Source organism: Aedes aegypti, chromosome 2, assembly GCF_002204515.2.
Source record: "Aedes aegypti strain LVP_AGWG chromosome 2, AaegL5.0 Primary Assembly, whole genome shotgun sequence".
Taxonomy (NCBI): Eukaryota; Metazoa; Arthropoda; class Insecta; order Diptera; family Culicidae; genus Aedes; species Aedes aegypti.
The window spans coordinates 300,290,931-300,312,310 of record NC_035108.1 but is presented as its reverse complement, the minus strand read 5'-3'; the positions used below and the strand labels follow the sequence as shown (position 1 = coordinate 300,312,310).

Below are 21,380 nucleotides of genomic sequence, written 5' to 3'. Positions count from 1 at the left end.
AATCATCCCATGTAATCTAGAATAGCATTCATAATTGTTCCCAAATTTCATCATCGTTCATTACGGTTTTGTTTTGGTTCAAGTTTGTTTTGCGATACAAACGTCATGATGCTAAGCCGTTTATAGGCATTGACAACTGTTGTGTGCGGCTTATATACACAGGGTTCACAAGTCCTGTAACAAAGCGTTATATATACGGCTTCTATCAGGGCTTGATGGTCACAGTGCCTATGAGCATTTAAAACTGTCTTATGATGCCAGTTAACACTGGAAAACCGTTAACCGGCTCATATACCGCTTATAACAGTGCTTAATGGTTACCTGGGAACACATCTTTACAGTTAGCATAGTCTATACCCTCATGCAGAAAACACTAAAAATTCTTTGAAATTCTCTCTTTTTGTTTACAACGGTGGGTCATATGTACTTCACTGACCACCAATCAGTCCGATCGTACTTTGACGTATGGACATTTTCAGATTTTAGGGTTCATTCACATATTTCATAACGCCAAAAATGGTCATTTTTGACACCCACCCACCCCCTCGTAACGCATTTTGTATGACTGTTTTTCGAATTTTGTATGAGCTGTAACATTTTGAGGACACCCACCCACTCCCATCTGCGTTATGAAATTTGTGAATGAATGTCAAAAATGCCACATACGATCTTTTAAATCAAGTTCCAGATTTCATAAGGCTAAAGGCGGTGGGTGAGTGTCCTCGTGATGTTACGGCTCTTACAAAATTTATAAAATATTCATACAAAAAGTGTTACGATAGGATGGATGGGTGTCGAAAACAGTAGTTTTCGCCGTTTTGAAATTTGTGAATAAACCCTGTTTGCGTTGGCGGGCTGAGCTGGGCCTCTTCCAAAAGAAACAATAGTTCAATTCTGACCGGGTTTTCTTCATTCACAGCACTGTGCCAAGAAGTACTCAGCCACATACTTTTTGACAGCTCCTCCATGGATGCGAACGAAGGCAACAAAACGGAATCATCGATTGCATCCGACAGCCCACCCGCACACTATTTCGATTTATGTTTTATGCTCACCATTCGCGTGCAGGTGCTTGCTCAACGCCGCTCATACTTTGCTTGCTCAGTCAACAGAAAACATTCGCGATCGACGGACGGACGGTTCTTCGCTGTTCGGTTTCGCAGTTTGTGGCGTCTATCCGTGGCTCTTTTTTGGTGTTCTTCGACATTTTTTTTTTCTCTAGTTTTCTTTTGTGGTTGGTTGGTGACCTCTCGAGAAGACGGCAGCGCACTTCTTGGAGTTGAAATTGATTTTGCTTTTGCGTGGTTCGGAAAATTATCGTGTGCAGTGCTTGGATAAAATAAATTCACTATTTTCGGTCGCGGCGTGAGAAAACCTTCGAGTGGTGCAAATTGATGAATGAAAAAATCGTGCAGTAAAGCGAGTAAAGCAGCAGGTTCGGTGAAGACGGAAAACGAAGAGAATGGAAACATGCGAAAATCGATTGCTTCGATCGCTTGATTTCACATCAGAGGGGGAACTTGCATGAAAGTAAATAAAAACAATTTTCATTGTGCATTTCGGTAGGCAAAAGTGACAGTTTGCTGCATTCAGGGAAGAGTCGAATTTCGCGTGATAAAAACTTGGTATTTTCCTTTTCCGGAAGCTTTCTTTTTTGGCCTGTGCGCTCGAGTTTTTCTACTTTAAACATTGTGAATTAAATTACCTATTTCTGTGTTCTATTACTAGTGATATCAAATTGTGAAAACCACATCAAATTTATTCACTGCCTTCGGGTACACATTTCCAAAACCAAAGCGTAAATTGAATGGTGGTGCTCCTAAATACAATGGCGAAGTGAATTAATCGGAAGCAGAATATAGATAACTACGCCTGGGTGTGAATTTGTGAATGGATTCTGGAATCGGCGTCCGTCATCATTTTGGAGATTGGGATTTAGATACAAGTCGTGTTGGATATCATTAATAACTCCGGATTAGCATAAAAATTGGAACGCAAAACAACACCAACCAGAGGCCAGAGGCGGCAGCGAGTTGAGACCGAGAGAAATCCATCAGGTAGGTGTTCTCCTCCATGTATTGCCACTTGATTTGCATAGAGACCTTACGCCTCGGCTTTGGATCTTGAGATTTTAATTTCATTACGAGTTTCATTCATGAGTTTTGTTGTTACATTCGTACTTATACGATTTCTCTTTAAATGGATACGCTCCTCAAGAGGCATAGCTTGCTTCAGTATCTACTCTTTGTTCTGCTTCTATACAATGTCTTACATAATCCATATCAATGCCTATGTAAGGCTCTTCAGATGGAGATAGTTGTTCGAAATTAAAGCAATCGATTATAATCTTTAGATTTTACTTCGCTGGATATTAATTATTATCGTACTTTACATACGAAAGACACATTAAGGCAAAAATGGCAATTTCCACCAGAAGGGGGGCAAGTGACCTCATAAATTCATTCACGAATTTCACGCAAAACGATTATTAAATATAACTTCCGCACCCTTTTTGCATGAAACGCTATGAATTTCTCCAGGCTTCCCAGGTTTGATGAATACAACAGAATCGCCCTTAAAAATGTTAGGAAATTCGTGTGGAGATTTTTGTAGAAATTTATTTTCTTCTCCATTTATTTTGATTTCTTCAAGGTGTTTTCCAGAAACTCCTTAATATACATAGGTACTCTAAAATTTGATTGTTTTAAAAGCACAGTGCGCGAGTTCATTAGCTTTATACTAACATTTGTTGCAGAGAATCCTCCGTAAACTACTCCAATTTCTTATATATTTTGCTGAATTCCACTAAGTATTTTTTTTAAGAGTTCAACAAGTAGTACATTCAATTTCAAAACCGATGTTTTCAAATATTTCCTCTTCGATTAAATTTTTCCATTAATTTCTGCAAAGATTTAGTCAAGAGTCATCTCAGAGATAGCTATTAGAAAAACTTGAAAATCCTTTTAGTATTCTCTTCAGAAGGTCTTGGAATCTACTTAGATGTAATCTAAAATAATTCCTACAGCATTTCATGCAGATATTTCTAACTAAATTTCGCAAGATTGCTCCGTAAATTCATCCAGTTGTTTCTTGAAGAATTGTTTCTGGAATTTGTTCAGCAAATTCAACGGATTTCCTTTAGGAAATTTCCTTCAGGAAATGTTTTAGGAAACTCAACTGGCATTATTTTAGGAAATCCAACGGATTTTTCTAATATATCTTGCAAAAGCGATATGTTGACAGATTTATTTTTAATTATTCGGATGATGTCTTGGTGTTCTTAGAGGAATTCAAAGGAAAACGATAGTCCCAAAACACTCTGTAATTATTCCTAATGTATCTTCACAAGAATTTCTCTTTGTAAATTTAGACGATTTCTGAGAAACATAATTAAACACAGGATGAATTCCAAACGTTGAGAAAATATCTAATGAAATCCCTCTGAATTCCCAGGAGAAGTTTTTGCAATCGGAATCGCCATAGTATCCTTTTGTTCAATACCTGGAGTAATTCCTAGAATAATACTGGAAAATATACAGAAAAAAATCGTATACAAAATCCAATGAACGGAGCTGTTCTGCAAAATTTTGACAAACTTGTTTAGAGAAACTTAAAGGGTATGTCTTAAGAAATTCCTAAAACAGTATCTAAGAACTGTTCATGGTAAATTACTTGAAGAACACCTGGAGCAATTTCTTGGGCAATCTCTGCTTAATGCTTGGAGATATAACTAACGAAATTACTTATTGAATACTTGAAAACTGCTTAGCCGAATTCTTGTAGGAATCCTTGGACAATCTAAACAGTTTCTGGTGAAAAATAATCATAAAGAATTAAGGCTAAGTAGCCCGTCATTCGTTTTGGCAACAATGATGAATTTTCAGCTTGCATTTCAAAGTGACAAAAACTCTGTCTTGATATCTTGATATTGACTTGAAAAAGTATCACCGTACGCGCTAACATGCATAACGTATGCAGATACTTTTTTAGCTGTGTCAGTGCAAAACCAACTGATTTTCTTTGATTCGAAATCGTGAGATGAATTAGCTACAATCATCAACGACGCGTACAAATTTCAATGACGGCCTACTTCGCCTTAAGTGTAGGGTAACTTCCTTAAAAATTCAAGAACAAAAATAAGAGAAATTACTGTAAGAATCTCTGGACGAGTTCTTCAAGGAGCTTTAAGAGGTACCATAGTTTCTTTTGATTAATCTAAAGTAAATTTTATTTAGAATGTCAGGAAAAAAGGTTTTCGGAGACATCCTCGAAGGAGTTTATGAATCTCAAGTGAGTTATCAGGAGTAATTTCTAAAGGAATATTTGAGAAATAGCTAAATATGTATAAAGAAAAAATGTAAAATTCGTCATGAGTAAAAGAAAAAAAACTCGTGATTCCTAAAAATATATATTTACATGAATACCAAAAACATGTAGAAAAATGCAGGAAAGTGCCAAGACTAAAGGAATCTCTTTGAACTTCCAGGTAAGTTCTTTGCTACACGAAAAAAAAAAATCTATTCCTGAAATCAGGAATAAATCATGAATATCCATATTCTTGGTCCGATTTTGTTTGGATTTTGTTCTCTTTCGACTGGATAAATGGGTTGAATCGAATGGCATGCTGTCAGATACGCAGTTTGGTTTTCGCAGATCCAAAGGAACGAACGACTGTCTTGCGCTGCTTTCTTCAGAAATTCAACTTGCCTTTGCCCAAACGGAGCTGATGGGTTCAGTGTTTTTGGATATTAAGAGTGCTTTTGACTCAGTTTGTGTTGATGTCTTTTCAGACAAACTCCACGCAAGTGGCCTTTCATCAATTTTGAACAATTTTTTGTGCAATTGGTTGTCCGAGAAGCACATAAGTTTTACTCATGGCAACTTGACAGTTTCACGATTTAGCCACATGGGTCTCCCTCAGGGCTCATGTCTGAGTCCTCTTCTTTATATTTTTATGTGAGAGACATTGATGACTGTCTCATGAAAAATTGCTCGTTAAGACAGCTTGCAGACGACTATGTTGTTTCTGTCACAGGACCAACAGCAGCCGAACTACAAGGACCCTTACAAGATACTCTGGATAATTTGTCTACTTGGGCCTTAAAGCTGGGTATCGAATTCTCTGCGGAGAAAACGGAGATGGTTGTCTTTTCAAAGAAACACAAACCTGCCAAGTTTCCGCTTACACTCATGGGTAAGATAATCACTCATAGCTTGTCTTCTAAATATCTCGGGGTCTGGTTCGACGCCAAATGCACCTGGGGGAAACACATTGCGTATCTGACACAGAAATGCCAAAAACGAATCAACTTCATGCGAACTATAACCGGAACATTATGGGGAACCCATCCGGAAGATCTGATCAAGCTGTACCAAACAACCATCTTGTCGGTCTTAGAGTACGGTAGCTTTTGTTTTTAATCCGCGGCGAAAACACATATGTGAAAGATTCAGCGGATTCAGTACCGCTGTTTTCGCATCACGCTAGGCTGCATGAACTCGACTCACACAATGAGTTTAGAGGTACTTGCAGTAGTACAGCCGTTGACAGATCGTTTCGCGGAGTTAACACTCAGGTTCCTCATCCGTTGTGATGTTCTCAATCCATTGGTTATTGAAAACTACGAAAGGCTGCTTGGACAGAACCCTCAAACTCGTTTCATGAGTGTGTACTACTGGTACATGACGCTGGAGGTCTCTCGTCTTCGGTTAACACCAATCGTGACAACTTCCTAGACTTCGACTGTTCCTCTGTAGTATTTGATTTGTCCGTGAAGCAAGATATGCATGGTATACCAGATCACTTTCGTTCAAAGTTTATCCCTCCCATGTTTGCAAGTAAATTCGGGCATGTCAGCGAGAACCAACAGTTCTTCACTGATGGGTCAAAAATGGATGATATCACTGGTTTCGGTGTTTACAACGTTTTTCATAGCGCCTTCTTCATGCTTTAAAAGCCATGTTCTGTATATGTTGCTGAGCTAGCAGCTATACATTACGCCTTAGAGTACATCAGTTCTCTCTCACCCGAGCACTTCTTCATTTTTTCCGACAGTCTAAGCTCTCTGGAGCCGGTGAAGCACTCAGCGTACTTCCTGAATGGAATATGCCAAGCATTGAGTGCTTTGTCAAATCGCTCTTACACTATTACTCTAGCTTGGGTCCCTTCCCATTGCTCCATTCCGGGCAATGAGAAAGCGGACTCTCTGGCTAGGCGCTAAAGAAAGCGATGTTTACGAGCGTCCAATCGCCTTTGATGAATTTTTTGCATTGGCCCGTCGGGAGACCTTGATCAGCTGGCAACAGAAATGGAGAGACGGAGAAATGGGTAGATGGCTGCATTCCATATTTCCACAGGTGATCACGCTTCGAAACTTGACAACGAATTCGTTTAATGGAACCACCCTAGAATACAGCCTGGAACAGATCACGCACCCGCACCTAGACTATCCAACGGAAATAGCTTTTACATTACGAATGATTGTCTTTGCTTAACCAAAAAATGTTAACTTCTTCTTCTTCTTTCTGGCGTTACGTCCCAACTGGGACAAAGCCATTAGTGTTCTTATGAGCACTTCCACAGTTATTAACTGAGAGCTTTCTTTGCCGATTGACCATTTTTGCATGTGTAAATCGTGTGGCAGGTACGAAGATACTTCTATGCCCTGGGAATCAAGAAAATTTCCTTTACGAAAAGAACCTCGACCAGAGGGATTCGAACCCTGCGTGTTTACCGCTACGGCTATGATGATGATATAGGCTGCCATCTATTGTAGCAAGGTATCCACCGGTAGCAATGGCCTATTCTAACAAAACAATTTGTTCAAGATTGTATGACTATTCGTATTCAATTATACTCCTGTCTGAAGGGCCAAAAACGAATGGCGGACCCGTAAGCAGAGACACTTACGCGAAACCCGCAAGGAAAAAGAATCTCCTTCCAAAAGTAAGTTCACACGAACAGTCGTACAATCAAGCCCTTGCTTGTCAGAAAGACCCAATAGATGGGAAGAAGAGCCCACCCTTTTTCCACGAAATGTTAGCGATAGAAAGTTGACAGTTTCACTCTTTCTATCCATCTCGCTTCAATCGGGTGCCCTGATGGTCCCACCCAACCCAAAATGCATATAACATTGGAAATATAATCAAATAACACAATTCATCATGAAAAGATCTCACCGGTTTTTTTTTTATCGTTGTTGTATTTTGAAGCTGGTCGTCATAACGATGTCGTCGAACTATTTCACCGTTAGCTATAAAGTATCATTTATGCGTAAAGGCCGGTTTGCTACTGACAAGAAAAGGAATCGCCTATCTCGATGCGTGGAAAATTTCTCCCAAGAAATGGTCAAGAAAATCACTTTTTTCTGATCGCAGTACGCAGTTGAGAAGAAATGTCACTTCAAAGGGGGCTCTCTGTAGGAAATTTCTTGACCCATTCAGTCAAGGAATTTCTTTACTTTTCTTGAGCGAAACAGCATACTTAGCTTAACTGTTCAAAACCGAGAAAAAAAAAACTTTCACTCCTCCGATAAAGCGATACAAAAATCAAATCCACTTGTTGGGCTTCTCGAACTGCACTGCTCGAAAACCAAAAAAAAAACTTGCATTCCGACGAACCGAAAGTTTAAGGTGGCATAGCGCCATCAGCCGAATCTATTTTTCACCGTCCGAAACGCGGAACCGAAGTAAACGTGACCGTTTACCGCTACGGCTATCTGGGCCCCAAACTTTACTTAACACATTACTCTGTATAACTATTACTGCCCAGGAGGGCCAATGTAACGCCCTCTTTTTTCACGGAGACGAACCAGCCACTGCATTGCACATTGCAATGTAAAACAAACAAAAGATTTTGGCTCTGTTATGCCTTACGGCGCCTGAGCCTTTCAAATAGACGAGTTAAAAAAAATGTTACTAAGCTGTGAATGTATGTGGGATCTTTGTTATATGGGATTTGGTTCAACAGTGGCAGTTGAACAGGTTGAATGCATAGTAAAGTTTAGCGTTTCCTGACGGCATGTCTCGTCAACTTTTGCGCTGCTGTCTTTATGAAGTACCACGTCCGTGCTGTGGATATCAAGCAAGCTTTTTACATGGTGCGAGAACTAAGCACACTATACGATCGTTCTTGGCGTCTTGAGATAATTGCTGTGCTTCTTTCTATGTAGTGCGTATAAATCCACACTAAATACAAAACCCTCATGCTATTTTAAGAATTGTTGAATTTGATTTGCTTTTTTAGATTAGTTGTACGATTTTGATTCAAATGGTCTACCTGTTCAATGAACAGGTTGACCAGGCTGACCAGACGCCTCTGGTAGGGTTATTTTAGACCGGACAGCAAATGACTATCGAACTGTCAAATTTTAACTAAACATTGAATGAATAGGACAAATGGATCACTGGCCTAATATCAAAGGATCGAATCATGAGTTCACAAATATTAATTATTTCAAGCCGACTTGATTGTTTTTGCTCAGAAATATTCTGACTTCTGTTGTAAGTTCGTGAAACTAATCCTTCAAAATTTGATATCTCGATATCTCTCCCTATGTCAATGATTTTTTTCGGTCCCTTCAATCTGCATACATGTTCATTCTCCATATCTCGATGTGATTTTCATTCCCGATTTTCTCTCCGTATGTCGATATGCCCATTATCAAAGGTTACTAGACTCGATTTTAGTGATTCGAAACAACTTGCGAAGATGAAATGACGTTTGCTTGTTTTCAATTTTCCTGGCAACGGAGTGATTTTCAATCTAGTATTCATTAAAAATCTCTCCCTATCTCGATGGTCCCTTGATATCGAGATGTGGAAAGTCGACTGCTATTGACTGGATTGCTAATAAGAGTTTTAGTGAAATCTGTAAAAAAGTGTTTGGCTTGTTTTTCTGGAAATTCCTAGCGGTGAATAAGCAGAAATTTTTGTTAAATTTCTTGAAAAATCTTAGTGGTTTCCTATTAAATTCCTCGCGGGGATAATTAGGAATTCTTGTTTGGATTTTAACTTGACAGTGTTGTAAGCAATCACGGTAGTTCACACGTTTTCGTTGATATTCGACAGCCTTTGCCTTCAGCATTCACAACATGAGCGGTCAAATGAACGTACGATACAAAAATTTCAAATGAATGCAGCTGATCACGATGGCATCACCTGAAAACTGTACGGTTTTGTTTCTATCTCTAGTATAAGGTGACCAGACGTCCCGCGTTTCGCGGGACAACGTAATTTTCAACATGATATTACTGCGTCAAATCTAATTGTTTGACTAAACTGAGCAGTTAGATTATGATTTAGACCTAAAATGTTTGTAGAATACACATCCAATACGAATAATGTTTAATAGGGAACGAGATCTGACAGGGTGTCGTTTCGCGGGACATATATGGTCGCTTTACTCTAGTAATAAGAGCTGATTTTACTGTATAGAGTAAAGTGGGGCAAAAGTTCGAGTGGGGCAAGAGTTTCTTTTGAGGATTTCTAGCTCAATTCAAAACAAAACTTATAAATGTCATAGTGGCTCAAATTCTTTTCAAGTAAGAGACTTTCACTCCAAATATCATAAAAATAGATTGAGATTTGGAAAAGTTATGGCTATTTGTTATTTTTCGACGTGAAAATTGTAATTTTAGGTCAAACTTTCGTTGCATAGAATTAAATGAAGATAAATTTTTTTTAAATATTTTTGTAAGGGCGTTTCTAGGCCTATCATAAGAATGCTTTGAGGTGTATAAGTTTCTGCATAAATGCTTGGAATCAATTTTTAGCTAATAGTGGGGCAAAAGTTCGACCCATGTATAAACTCACGGAAAAAAATGTAAATTGCCTAAAATCCACATATTATCTTCAAAATTAGCAAAACTTGCCTGATCGTGCGAAAAATGTCACCAAAATTTCACATTTCCACTTAGTTTTGCGAAAAACTGCAATTTTTGAGTATTTTATAATTAACCCTGTTTTGGGTAATTTTTTTATGAAAATTTAGTGTGTATTTTTCGGAAAACTTAAGTTTTCGGCTGGTATGAAGTATGTTTGTCATGAAAGTATCGATATCTTGTGTTTTAGCCAGCGAACTTTTGCCCCACACTATATTCGAACTCTTGCCCCACCGGTTGGGCAAAAGTTCATTTAAGACTATCAATTTTGAAACTGTTATAACTAAAAATGAGTAAATATTTTGACACAAGTTTGTTCAGCAAAATTATAGCCAATATGTTGAAAGTTCACTGTATGGTATTTGTTTTGTTTCGACTGCTATTGTTTTCCTGGGAGCTTTGATTATACTACTAAGTTCGAACTTTTGCCCCACCTTACTCTATGTGTCATATTGCACATAACAAGCAAGATGGAACTATTCTTGTTGTTTATGATCGGACGTTTCTAAAATCCATTCCAAATTTTTGATTTGAGAAAATATCATCGTGTCAGACGACATTCATTCCCCAGTTTTGGTGTTTCTCGTTGTTCATTCTGGTGCTCGTCCTGTATGCGAGAGGTCAATTGACTGCTGACCATTATTTTTTGTTTGGCATTACATTACATCTCTACTACAGAACTCTGTTTAGCGTTCTAAGAGCACTTTCACAATTCATGTTTGGTCCGTTGAATCTGTTGCATGCTCCTTTATGTGTAAACGACGGAATCCGGATCAATTTTGCGTCCGGTTCGCATTGTGCGGGTGAAAAAAAAGGGCGTCAGTAGTGTTTGGTCCCTTGAATCCAAGGGATTGCTACGAGAATCTTTTTCTGTTGCCTCTTATAAAACGAAAGCGGATCTCACTCATACGAATGTGCACATCAACAAAGTAGCTGGTGCGAATGTGGGGACATGAACCACGGCACCCAAATTCAACGCATTACTTGTGTTTTATTCTGAAGAAATTGATTCGCCCTTCTTTTTTTTTGTCTGTATCTCTGGTTTGATTATCCGAAGAAATATTTTGCTTTTCTGTAGCTCATTACCAACAAACAGCTTTAGCAGGTTTCGTTTCACTCCATGCGTTTTGTACTGTTTTTTCCCGTATGAAAGAGTAAACATCCTAAAAAATATAAGTGTGTGAGTGGAATTTGATTCTGGAGTATTAATTATGCTCCCGATAAGGAGGCACAGCACAAGCTGTCAAATTTCATAGTGTAATAATAGGACGTTATCCCTCTGGTTGAATCTGTTGCATGTCCGGATCAATTGTGTCCGGTTTGTGTAGTAATCTCACTATTGGTACACAGTTAAAAATAATGAAGATTACACGTCATGTAAACTTCATTTATGCGATGTAAACATGGAGTCATGTAAATTTAAGCCTGGAATCATGTAAATTTGTGTTATATGTCACGTAATCCTTCAGGATACTGATGGATTACATGACATATAATTGAAGTTTACATGACATACCATGTAAATATCCATTATATACCACGCTCCAATTATGTGCATTATATGTCTCAGAAATTTACACGTTTCGTTCGAACTGTGTATCGATCATTCGTATATATGCTTACGCATTGATATCATATTATATCTTTTTCTTTTATTAAAACGAATCCTTTCCCATAGCCAAACTCCTAGTGTTTTCTTGTGGAAGGGCAGGGACTCATCGGCTTCTATAAAGCAAGTTACACGTCAACATTCCCTTGCCATTCCCCAAATTGACGCAGCCGGCGTCGTTATTGTTTTTATAATAATGAGAGCACCAGTACTTACACATTGAAGGTGCTACTGATCCTGAGTTGCGTCTGTTGGTTCCCTGTGTAAGTGCAGCTGTTCTTGCAATATTGGAGTAGCAACTGCTGGCGGTCAATCATGCTCATGCTCATGCTAAGAGCACTTACACAATTCAATCTATGATCTTTCTAAAGTTTAGATGTAGGGGTTTCATGATCAAACTGAATTCTCCGTGGAGTTTGATAGAGGCAACTTTATCTGTTCTTCCGAATTTCTGAAGCTCATTAGCGCTAAAAAAAATCAAAAGATTTTACAGTTCCTCAAAGATATCGTATGTAGTTCAAACGTTACTGTTTCAGTATTGGAATTTCTCCCTACAGTTTAAGTTTCTCCTCAATGTTATCACCCATTCGATCAATCGCTCCTAAACCGCAAATATTTTCAGATCACGCGCCCATTATATAAATGGCTCCCATTCGATAATTAATAAATGTGCTTTCAATATTACCATCGGCACCAATATCAGCGGATACACGACCGGTTGGCCCTCCATCCATTCGACCGGCAAGGCAGACAGTAGAAATCATGAGTAGGTATTCGCCCATCCTACCCAGCGTCGATGGCATCAATGGGATGAAAATGGGTATGTCAGAGAGGCATCAAGTGAAGTGAACGCAACCCGGCTCCGGTTGGGTTTCGAGATCGGGGTCGGTCAAATTTTGCAGATTTTCTATCTCCTACTACTACATTACTTCAGCTGGTAGGTTATGGGCTTGTTCCACCCTAATAGCGATGGAAAATGGTACGCCGAGGCGTATTTTGAGTGTGGCACGTTGCACGATGGGGTGGAACCGTGTCTCTACCCAAGTAACGGGGACGTATTCGGTCGAATCGATCTCTGGTGCTGAGCTGGCTTATTGGGCCTTGCAGGGCTGGTTGCTGGTTTCTTTTTAGAGACTTGGTCACCGTTTCAATTCAATAATTGAAGGTCTTTGAAGTCTCTTTTTTTAACCAAAATGGTCTCTAAAGTGCCGCCAAGTGCTCAATTCTAGAAAATCAAATCTTCAGATTATCTTGGACGAATAATCCACAAGTTTTCCAGAAATTTCTTTAAAATATTTTTTGATGGAAAGCTTTTTTTCTGTAATATTTTCAGCGACTCCTCCAGGGTTTCCTTATTGTCAATGAACAAACTCCTGAAGACATTTTTGATGTAATATCGGAAGGAAACTTTTGGCAATTGTCTGAAATATTTTCTGATGCAATTCCTGGAGAAAATCATGGAAAATACAAGAAATGACCCAAAGAATTCTTAGGAAAATGTCTGATTAGATTCTTTGAGGAATCAAATTCTTATCTTCTGCTTCCTGCTAGTTTTCTTTATTCATGTTTGCTCTCTTTTTGGTTTCTTTTTTAAGCTATCAGTACACTACACACTAAAAAAATCTCATTTTTAAAGATGACGCAGTCGTCGATATTGACGTAATTGATCATGACACAAATTGAAATCTGAAACATTATTAAATCAACGATGACGTAAACATGAAAACACGTAAATTCAGTTCCATTTTGAGACATGGACTGCAGTATTTTGTCACTTGACTCGATTTTACAGCATAATGATTTAAGATTACTTAAACGATGACATAATGCACCGCAGCACATTTGTTAAACGTCAAACGCAAGCGGAGTAAAACAAAACATTTATGAGCCAAGTAATCTTTGCTTTTGAGTCAAATCCTTGATACGACTATCAATTCAGTGCAAATAAAGTGTTCTTTAACTTGGTACGTGTAGAGTGAATTGAGTGAATCTATATAAATAAAAATGGAGTGCTGTTTGTATGTCACGAAATAGCTTACGAACGGGTCAGCGGATTTGGATGATTCTTTCTCCATTTTGTTCGTTAAGGGCTCCGACGTGTTTGTGTACATAAAAGTTCCAGGATATTCACTGGGAAAGTCGGATAAACAAGAGTGAACGGAACTGTCATTTTGTATGGAGCGATTCGTAGTGGTTTTCAACAGCCTACTTGATGGCAAGACGAAGTTTGCCGGGACCACTAGTAAGAAATATAAAAGATTGTTAAGTGATTTGTATATGGCAACGTCCCCGTGGTGGCATGCGGCTGCTGATTGCATCGATTTCATGGAAGATGTTGCCCTTGTAGCCAGCGATACGCGGATATCAATATATTTGTGAAATATAATGTCGAAGACTAAAATACGATGTGAAAATTTAACATAGGTGTTTTTTATTAAGCACAAACATTGTCCGAAATAAATGAGTGCGGGGAATCCTTTGAAATATTTGAGGTTATGTTGATATGCAATTATCAATTACGTCACGTTTTAAATTTACAGCACACAACATTGACACTTGTAAAATTACTAGCTTTGCTCACAAAACCACGAGTGTAAAATGAATTCAAACGTAATTTTGTGTCATTTTACTTGCTTTAATATGTCGGTCTTATATGACACAAAATTACAAGATCTTTTCGAAGTGTGTATGGTAAATATTTGGTTTGGATTGATACAGACCCAAAAAAATGTTTGACAACGCAAAGATTTTGTCAGTGTTGAGACCGATGTTTGTTGATTGATGCCTAGCCAAATATTTGCACATTTGGTAAAACTATTAGTTTAGACAATAGGTCTCTAAAGCTCATATTTTCTAGACATTCAGTCGCTACCAGCCCTGGCCCTGTCTGTGCCACGTCCATTCAGCCGAATTTGGAGTGCTGTTCATCTGTGCTCGTTGTTGGTTGTCACCCAGCAGCAACGTAAGCCACCAGGTACCCACTTATCTGTGAACCGTATTCACGTCATCTGGCCACGACAGGCGCATATTTATGTGTCTGCTTGTTGTGCGTGGATTCTACACACTAAAAAAATCTCATTTTTAAAGATGACGCAGTCGTCGATATTGACGTAGGGCAAATGTACCATTAGTGGTGCACCTAAGCGAAAACTGCTAAAACATGGTGATAAAATCATGAATTATATGATTTTAGCGTATCAATCGCTAGATCTCAAATCCTTCTATCATTCAAATTATAAAAATCACGATTCATTTGAAATTTCCCTGCAAAAAGCCTTGCACCAACAATAGGAACACTGTTCCTTTAGTGGAGGTATGTTTTAAGAATGGTTCCTTTAGTGGCGCAAACCATTGATTTCTTATGGGACCCTCCACTATGGGTACTGATGCACCACTATAGGTGCAAAGGAGCAAAAAATTTAAGCAAAATAATTGTTTAAAATAGGTTTATGGTTAAATTTTATGAATATTTTTCGATAACTTGTATCATTTTCACATCGTACATCATAGAAAAATATCACATAGCCATAAAAAAGTGCGAAACATGTCAAAACACACTACCTCCACTATTGGAGCTACCTCCACTAAGGGAGCGTTTGCCCTAATTGATCATGACACAAATTGAAATCTGAAACATTATTAAATCAACGATGACGTAAACATGAAAACACGTAAATTCAGTTCCATTTTGAGACATGGACTGCAGTATTTTGTCACTTGACTCGATTTTACATCATAATGATTTAAGATTACTTAAACGATGACATAATGCACCGCAGCACATTTGTTAAACGTCAAACGCAAGCGGAGTAAAACAAAACATTTATGAGCCAAGTAATCTTTGCTTTTGAGTCAAATCCTTGATACGACTATCAATTCAGTGCAAATAAAGTGTTCTTTAACTTGGTACGTGTAGAGTGAATTGAGTGAATCTATATAAATAAAAATGGAGTGCTGTTTGTATGTCACGAAATAGCTTACGAACGGGTCAGCGGATTTGGATGATTCTTTCTCCATTTTGTTCGTTAAGGGCTCCGACGTGTTTGTGTACATAAAAGTTCCAGGATATTCACTGGGAAAGTCGGATAAACAAGAGTGAACGGAACTGTCATTTTGTATGGAGCGATTCGTAGTGGTTTTCAACAGCCTACTTGATGGCAAGACGAAGTTTGCCGGGACCACTAGTAAGAAATATAAAAGATTGTTAAGTGATTTGTATATGGCAACGTCCCCGTGGTGGCATGCGGCTGCTGATTGCATCGATTTCATGGAAGATGTTGCCCTTGTAGCCAGCGATACGCGGATATCAATATATTTGTGAAATATAATGTCGAAGACTAAAATACGATGTGAAAATTTAACATAGGTGTTTTTTATTAAGCACAAACATTGTCCGAAATAAATGAGTGCGGGGAATCCTTTGAAATATTTGAGGTTATGTTGATATGCAATTATCAATTACGTCACGTTTTAAATTTACAGCACACAACATTGACACTTGTAAAATTACTAGCTTTGCTCACAAAACCACGAGTGTAAAATGAATTCAAACGTAATTTTGTGTCATTTTACTTGCTTTAATATGTCGGTCTTATATGACACAAAATTACAAGATCTTTTCGAAGTGTGTACAAACGTAGGAATACCTACGGTTAAACAAGAGCTGAAAACTATCAATTTTGGTGATTCCAATTAACTTCAGTACATCTATCAATAGTAGCGCGTGGAGAGTAACATTTCATTTTTCATGGTATGATTGACAGAATTGCAAATCGCGGCGCCCCGTTCGAAAAAGTGGCTAAATCAAGTTTTAAAGAATTCATTAAAGTCAGTCAGAACCTATGTGTAGGTAGGTTGCTATGTTTGCGTAGGATGCATCAAATTGGTGCCATTCTTTGATGTACGTTTTCATTGTTTTTCTTTTTTGTGATCCTAACACAACTGGATCAGAGTCTGCTATTCAATGTTCTAACAGGTACTAAGACGCAATTTTATTTCGAGCCTTTTCCATACAATTCATTCCGCCAACTCAGAGTGCTTCTAAATCAAATGAGACAAAAATTGTTGTTTGTAGAAAATTTTGATGAAGTGTACGATTTGACAAATAACTTAAGATTATTATAACTATGTATGTTGGAAAATTAAAGTTTTTTATTTTACGATCAAGCATTCATGCCAAAAACTGCCAAATGCTTTTTATATGCCTAGAAGAGCAAGACCAATATAATAGCCTTCAGATTTGTTGGAACGAATCAAATTTGTTACATGTAAAAGTTGATGAGTTGTCGAATGGCCATGGCGGAACCCAACTTTTCATTGACAAAAATTGAATTTTCATTGATGTGGACCATCATTCTGTCATTTTCAAAAAGTTTACTGATGGAGGAAAGCAAACTGATTGGACGATAGCTAGAATATTCTGCAGGATTTTTGTCTGGTTTTAAAATTGGTACAATCTTAGCATTTTTCCATTTTTCAGGAAAATATGCCAACTGAAAACATTTGTTAAATATATCAACTAAGAATGATAAGCTACTTTCTGGAAGTTTCTTGATGAGGATGTAGAAAATTTCATCACCGCCAGGGGCTTTCATATTTTTGATTTTTTTAGCAATAGTTCTCACTTCTTTCAAATCAGTCTCCCAGGAATTTTCAAAAACGTTCTCTTGATTGAGAATGTTTTCGAAGTCCTGAGTAACTTGATTTTCTATTGGACTCCTAAATTAAAATTGTGCGCGCTTTCAAACTGCATAGCCAGTTTTTGAGCTTTTTCGGAATTAGTTAGTAATAATTTGTTTTTCCTCTTGCAAATCTGAAATTGGCTCCTGAGGTTTTTTCAATTATTTTGATAATTTACAAAAGGGCTTAAAGCCAGGGTCCAATTGAGAAATTTTGGTTTCCAAATATTTGTGTCCTAATTTAGAATTTTTTTTGCTGATCTTCCCATGTAATTTTCATTGCAGGGTCGCGAGAGCGTACAAATTGCCTTCTTCTCGCGTTTTTAAGACGGATCAAGAATTAAAGATAATCGTCTATAAACACGGATTCACATTTAGGTATTGCAATGCCCCTGGCTTCAACAATGGAATTTATTAAAGTTCCAAAAGCATTATCAATATCAAGTATTGTTTGTAAAGAAATGTTAACGTCAAGATTAGAGTCAATGGAGCTGACATACAAATACCACTCAATTTTATAGGGAGCCGAATCCTATTCTTGGCACTTTTGATTCACTTCGGCAGTGGGGTTTTTTTGAAAGCTACAATGCTTATATATGGCCACAATATGCGACGTACTGAAGCGCTTCTTACTGCAAAGTTTCAGACAATTCGGTCGAGAAAAACCCCCTATGCCAAAGTGTATCATTGAAGTGCCCAAGTAATAGGTATAAGAAATAAGAAATAAGTTTTTTCTTAGAAAAAAAAACTTAGTTCAAATTCACATAAATAATGCTTCGTCAACTCTTTCCAATTGTACAAAATGTGATGTTGAGGCCACTAGAAGCTGGCAATGTGTTTTTTTTCAGCTAGGAATTTGTTGGGGCAAGTGTGCCACCTTAAGCAAATTGTTCTCTAACTTTGCCTAAAGCCTATAAAATTCACCAATTTAGCCTCATAATGTTAGTTTGATATCTTTCCATAGCCACTGTGCCATTCAAAAAGAAAATTATTTCAAAAAGTATTAGTTTTGGAGCTTCTCAAATATCATCCAAAATAAGCTATTTTTCGACTCGGCAAGTGTGCCACCCATATGGGGCAAGACGGCCACCGAATGAACATCGCATATAATTCTACTTGTAATGAAGTTTTCTTTATTCCCTATCAATATTACTTACAAAGCAGACGCTAATCGATAGTTTAAAAAATAATTTTAAGTTTACCGTAATAAGGGGATGCTTTATAACAAGGTTCAAAACATGCGTAATTCTCTATTACGCAATTCGAATATCTAAAATGTTTTTTTGTTTCCATTCAATACAATTTATGTATTACCCTTATATTACGGCGAATATGTATAATATTAAACTAGATCAGCACTAAATAACGGTAAAATATTGGTGTAGATATGTAAAACGGTACCTAATAAGCCGAAAACATGTTAGTATTGAATATTTTAAGAAAAAATCACTTTGGGGGCAAAAATGTCAGTTATTCCCCTACTATACTTAAGAAACTACGACTGGTGCCTCATTTTGGTTTATTATTATGATTTTGTTGCTGATGTTGACATTTTTATAAATTCCACTCCAACAATTTTTGTTTGCCAAATAGGTGGCACACTTGCCCCAATAAGTATACACTTCAACCAAACTGGATTTTGTATGTAAAACTAAATACTTTTTTCGTTCAAATGCCACAATAACTTACACATTTGAATAGTTTCACGATGTACAGTACGTTAGAAAAATCTGTTAATTATTTACCTTTTACCATGCTATTTAGAAACAATAAAATCTTATAAAAATTCACTCAAATTTGGTTGTCTTTGCACAAGTCTATGTAAATACGTAAAAAATAGAGCAATTTTCATCATATTTTGATCATTGAATTGTGAACTATAAGGGAACATATTGATAAGCTCAAAGAGAAAATATATATTATAGTTTTTATAAAATGCAGGGGTGGCACACTTGCCCCAAAGTCCGCTAACCACGCAGGTACACAATGGTCCACATTTTGAAAATCGGCGCGAAATTTCCGCATTCTCAAAATTTTACTTTTTTAACCATGATAAATGGCTTGCAATATGATTTAAGCGTTGTCACCAGTATTTGGTTTTCATAGAAAAAATTTACTGTATAATTATTTTAGGGCAAACTTAGGCAAGATGTATCTTCTCTTATCGATTCCGTAGTCTTAAAAGCTCATTTGAGCATGATATCTCCGCGGAAAGTAACGGGGAGCGACTTGAACTTGGAAAAAGATTGTCAATTAAGTATTTGAAGCAGAACCGCATTTGGAAAGATATTTTTTAATAAATCCGGAATAATGGGCGAAAATGATGCAAATAAACTTAAAAAAAATTAATAAAATTAAATAATAGAACATTCAGAATTAAATGTTGATGACTTCACAAGAAACAAAAAGATTAAAAAAGATTCGAAAACGATTTGGATAAACTAGTACACGAAAAAAAATGTGTGGTAAAAACTACCATTTCAGGGGGTTAACTTAAGCGCTCGCACCGGCAATTTTCAGCAGACCAGAAATGCGCTTGATTTTACCATGTTTGTAGTCGAAACCAGATTGTTGTAAATTATTTCTGTCAAATGTACCACTAATGTGGTGGGATGTACCGTAAACATAGTAAATTGGTCTGAAATTGCATGGTAGTTTCAAGAATGGGCGTAGTCAGCTAAAATAGTAGTTTTTACCACAGAATTTTTTCCCGTGTAGAGTGCCATCCTTTTGCTTACATTCCTAGCGATTTTCTAACGTGACTTTACCAACTACAATGAAAGCTTTTTCAACGAAATCTAAGACTAGGTTCGAATGCAATTTATTTATCTGCAGATCAAGTAATAGGACTCAATTATTGAAATATTTATTTTGAAAACGATAATCTATCATACTGCAGGACTAGTAGTGTCCATGTGCCTTGAATATAGGAACTTTAGAGACCTCTATCTTGAGAAAAAGAGTCTGGAAATAGACCAAACCGGAAACAGAAAAACCAAACGTAAGCTAACAGGAACCAGAAGATAAGAGTTTGATTCTTCATCATAGTATTAGGCCAGATATTTATATATATATATATATATATATATATATATATATATATATATATATATATATATATATATATATATATATATATATATATATATATATATATATATATATATATATATATATATATAATATATATATATATATATATATATATATATATATATATATATATATATATATATATATATATATATATATATATATATATATATATATATATATATATATATATATATATATATATATATATATATATATATATATATATATATATATATATATATATATATATTAGACTGGTTCAAAAAATCGTTTTTGCTTCACACCGCTCATTCGATTTTAGACCAAATTCTGAGTGTCCTCCCAAAATGTGAGCTCATTTGGATGAAAACTGAGACTGCACAAGCCCTTTAAAGTTTGTATGGGAGTTACTATGGGAAAAGCAAGCAATTCATTCAATCGGTCATAGTGTTTGCCCATGTGCTCTTAGGGATTAGAATTATGTTGATTCTGTGAGATACAATAATCAGCTACAACTTTGTCGAAGACCGTTTTTAAATCGGACGCCCCGGTAATTAGTTATTGATTTTTGAATGAGTTGTAAAACTTTGGCTATAATTATTGGGCTGTTCTGCAGGCATCACTGAATATATGCAGGAAAACATAGTAGCCATGATTTGTGCGTGCTATCTTTCGCGCCAAACCTACACCTAAACCGAAAATGTTTAAAATATTTGTAGAAGAAAAATTTTAAAATGAAAAACTGCTATTTTTTCGAACAATTTCACCTAGTATCTCACTTTCCGGCAGGGGCTTAGAAAATTTTGAAATTTTGTGTTTACAAAATTGGGCATATTTGTAGTTCTGTGGAGAAAATTTCAACTCGCTTGCTTGAAAGGGAACAAAACTACAGCATGTCAAAGTTGAGCATTTTGTATGAAAATCGACATGCGCTGCTATTATTCAGAACAGCACTGTAATTAAAAACAGTATTTTATACAATTTTGGCAAACTATAGCTCAAAATTGTGACGCGTTGGAACATTTCGGAGAACGGCATCAGATTCAGCAACCCCAAATTCACTAGAGACACACTATTTGATTCTGAGATGTTTTTTTTTTGTTACGCTGCGATATTTAAATAAATCTCTAACCATAA

The 21,380-nt window shown here is 36.8% G+C and overlaps 1 protein-coding gene across 8 annotated transcripts in view; it reads left to right on the top strand.

The window, feature by feature from the left end:
• Nucleotides 1–1,088: 1,088 nt before the first annotated feature.
• Nucleotides 1,089–21,380, top strand: part of LOC5571651 (kinesin-like protein KIF21B) — a 148,537-nt gene continuing 128,245 nt past the window's right edge. For 3 of the 8 annotated variants that reach the window (XM_021845514.1, XM_021845515.1, XM_021845509.1), the window contains exon 1: nucleotides 1,091–2,057. The gene's annotated coding sequence lies outside the window, so the exon portion shown is untranslated. Of the gene's footprint in view, nucleotides 2,058–21,380 lie in introns of all 8 variants that reach the window. The other 5 variants (XM_021845511.1, XM_021845512.1, XM_021845510.1 and 2 more) reach the window with 5 other exon arrangements.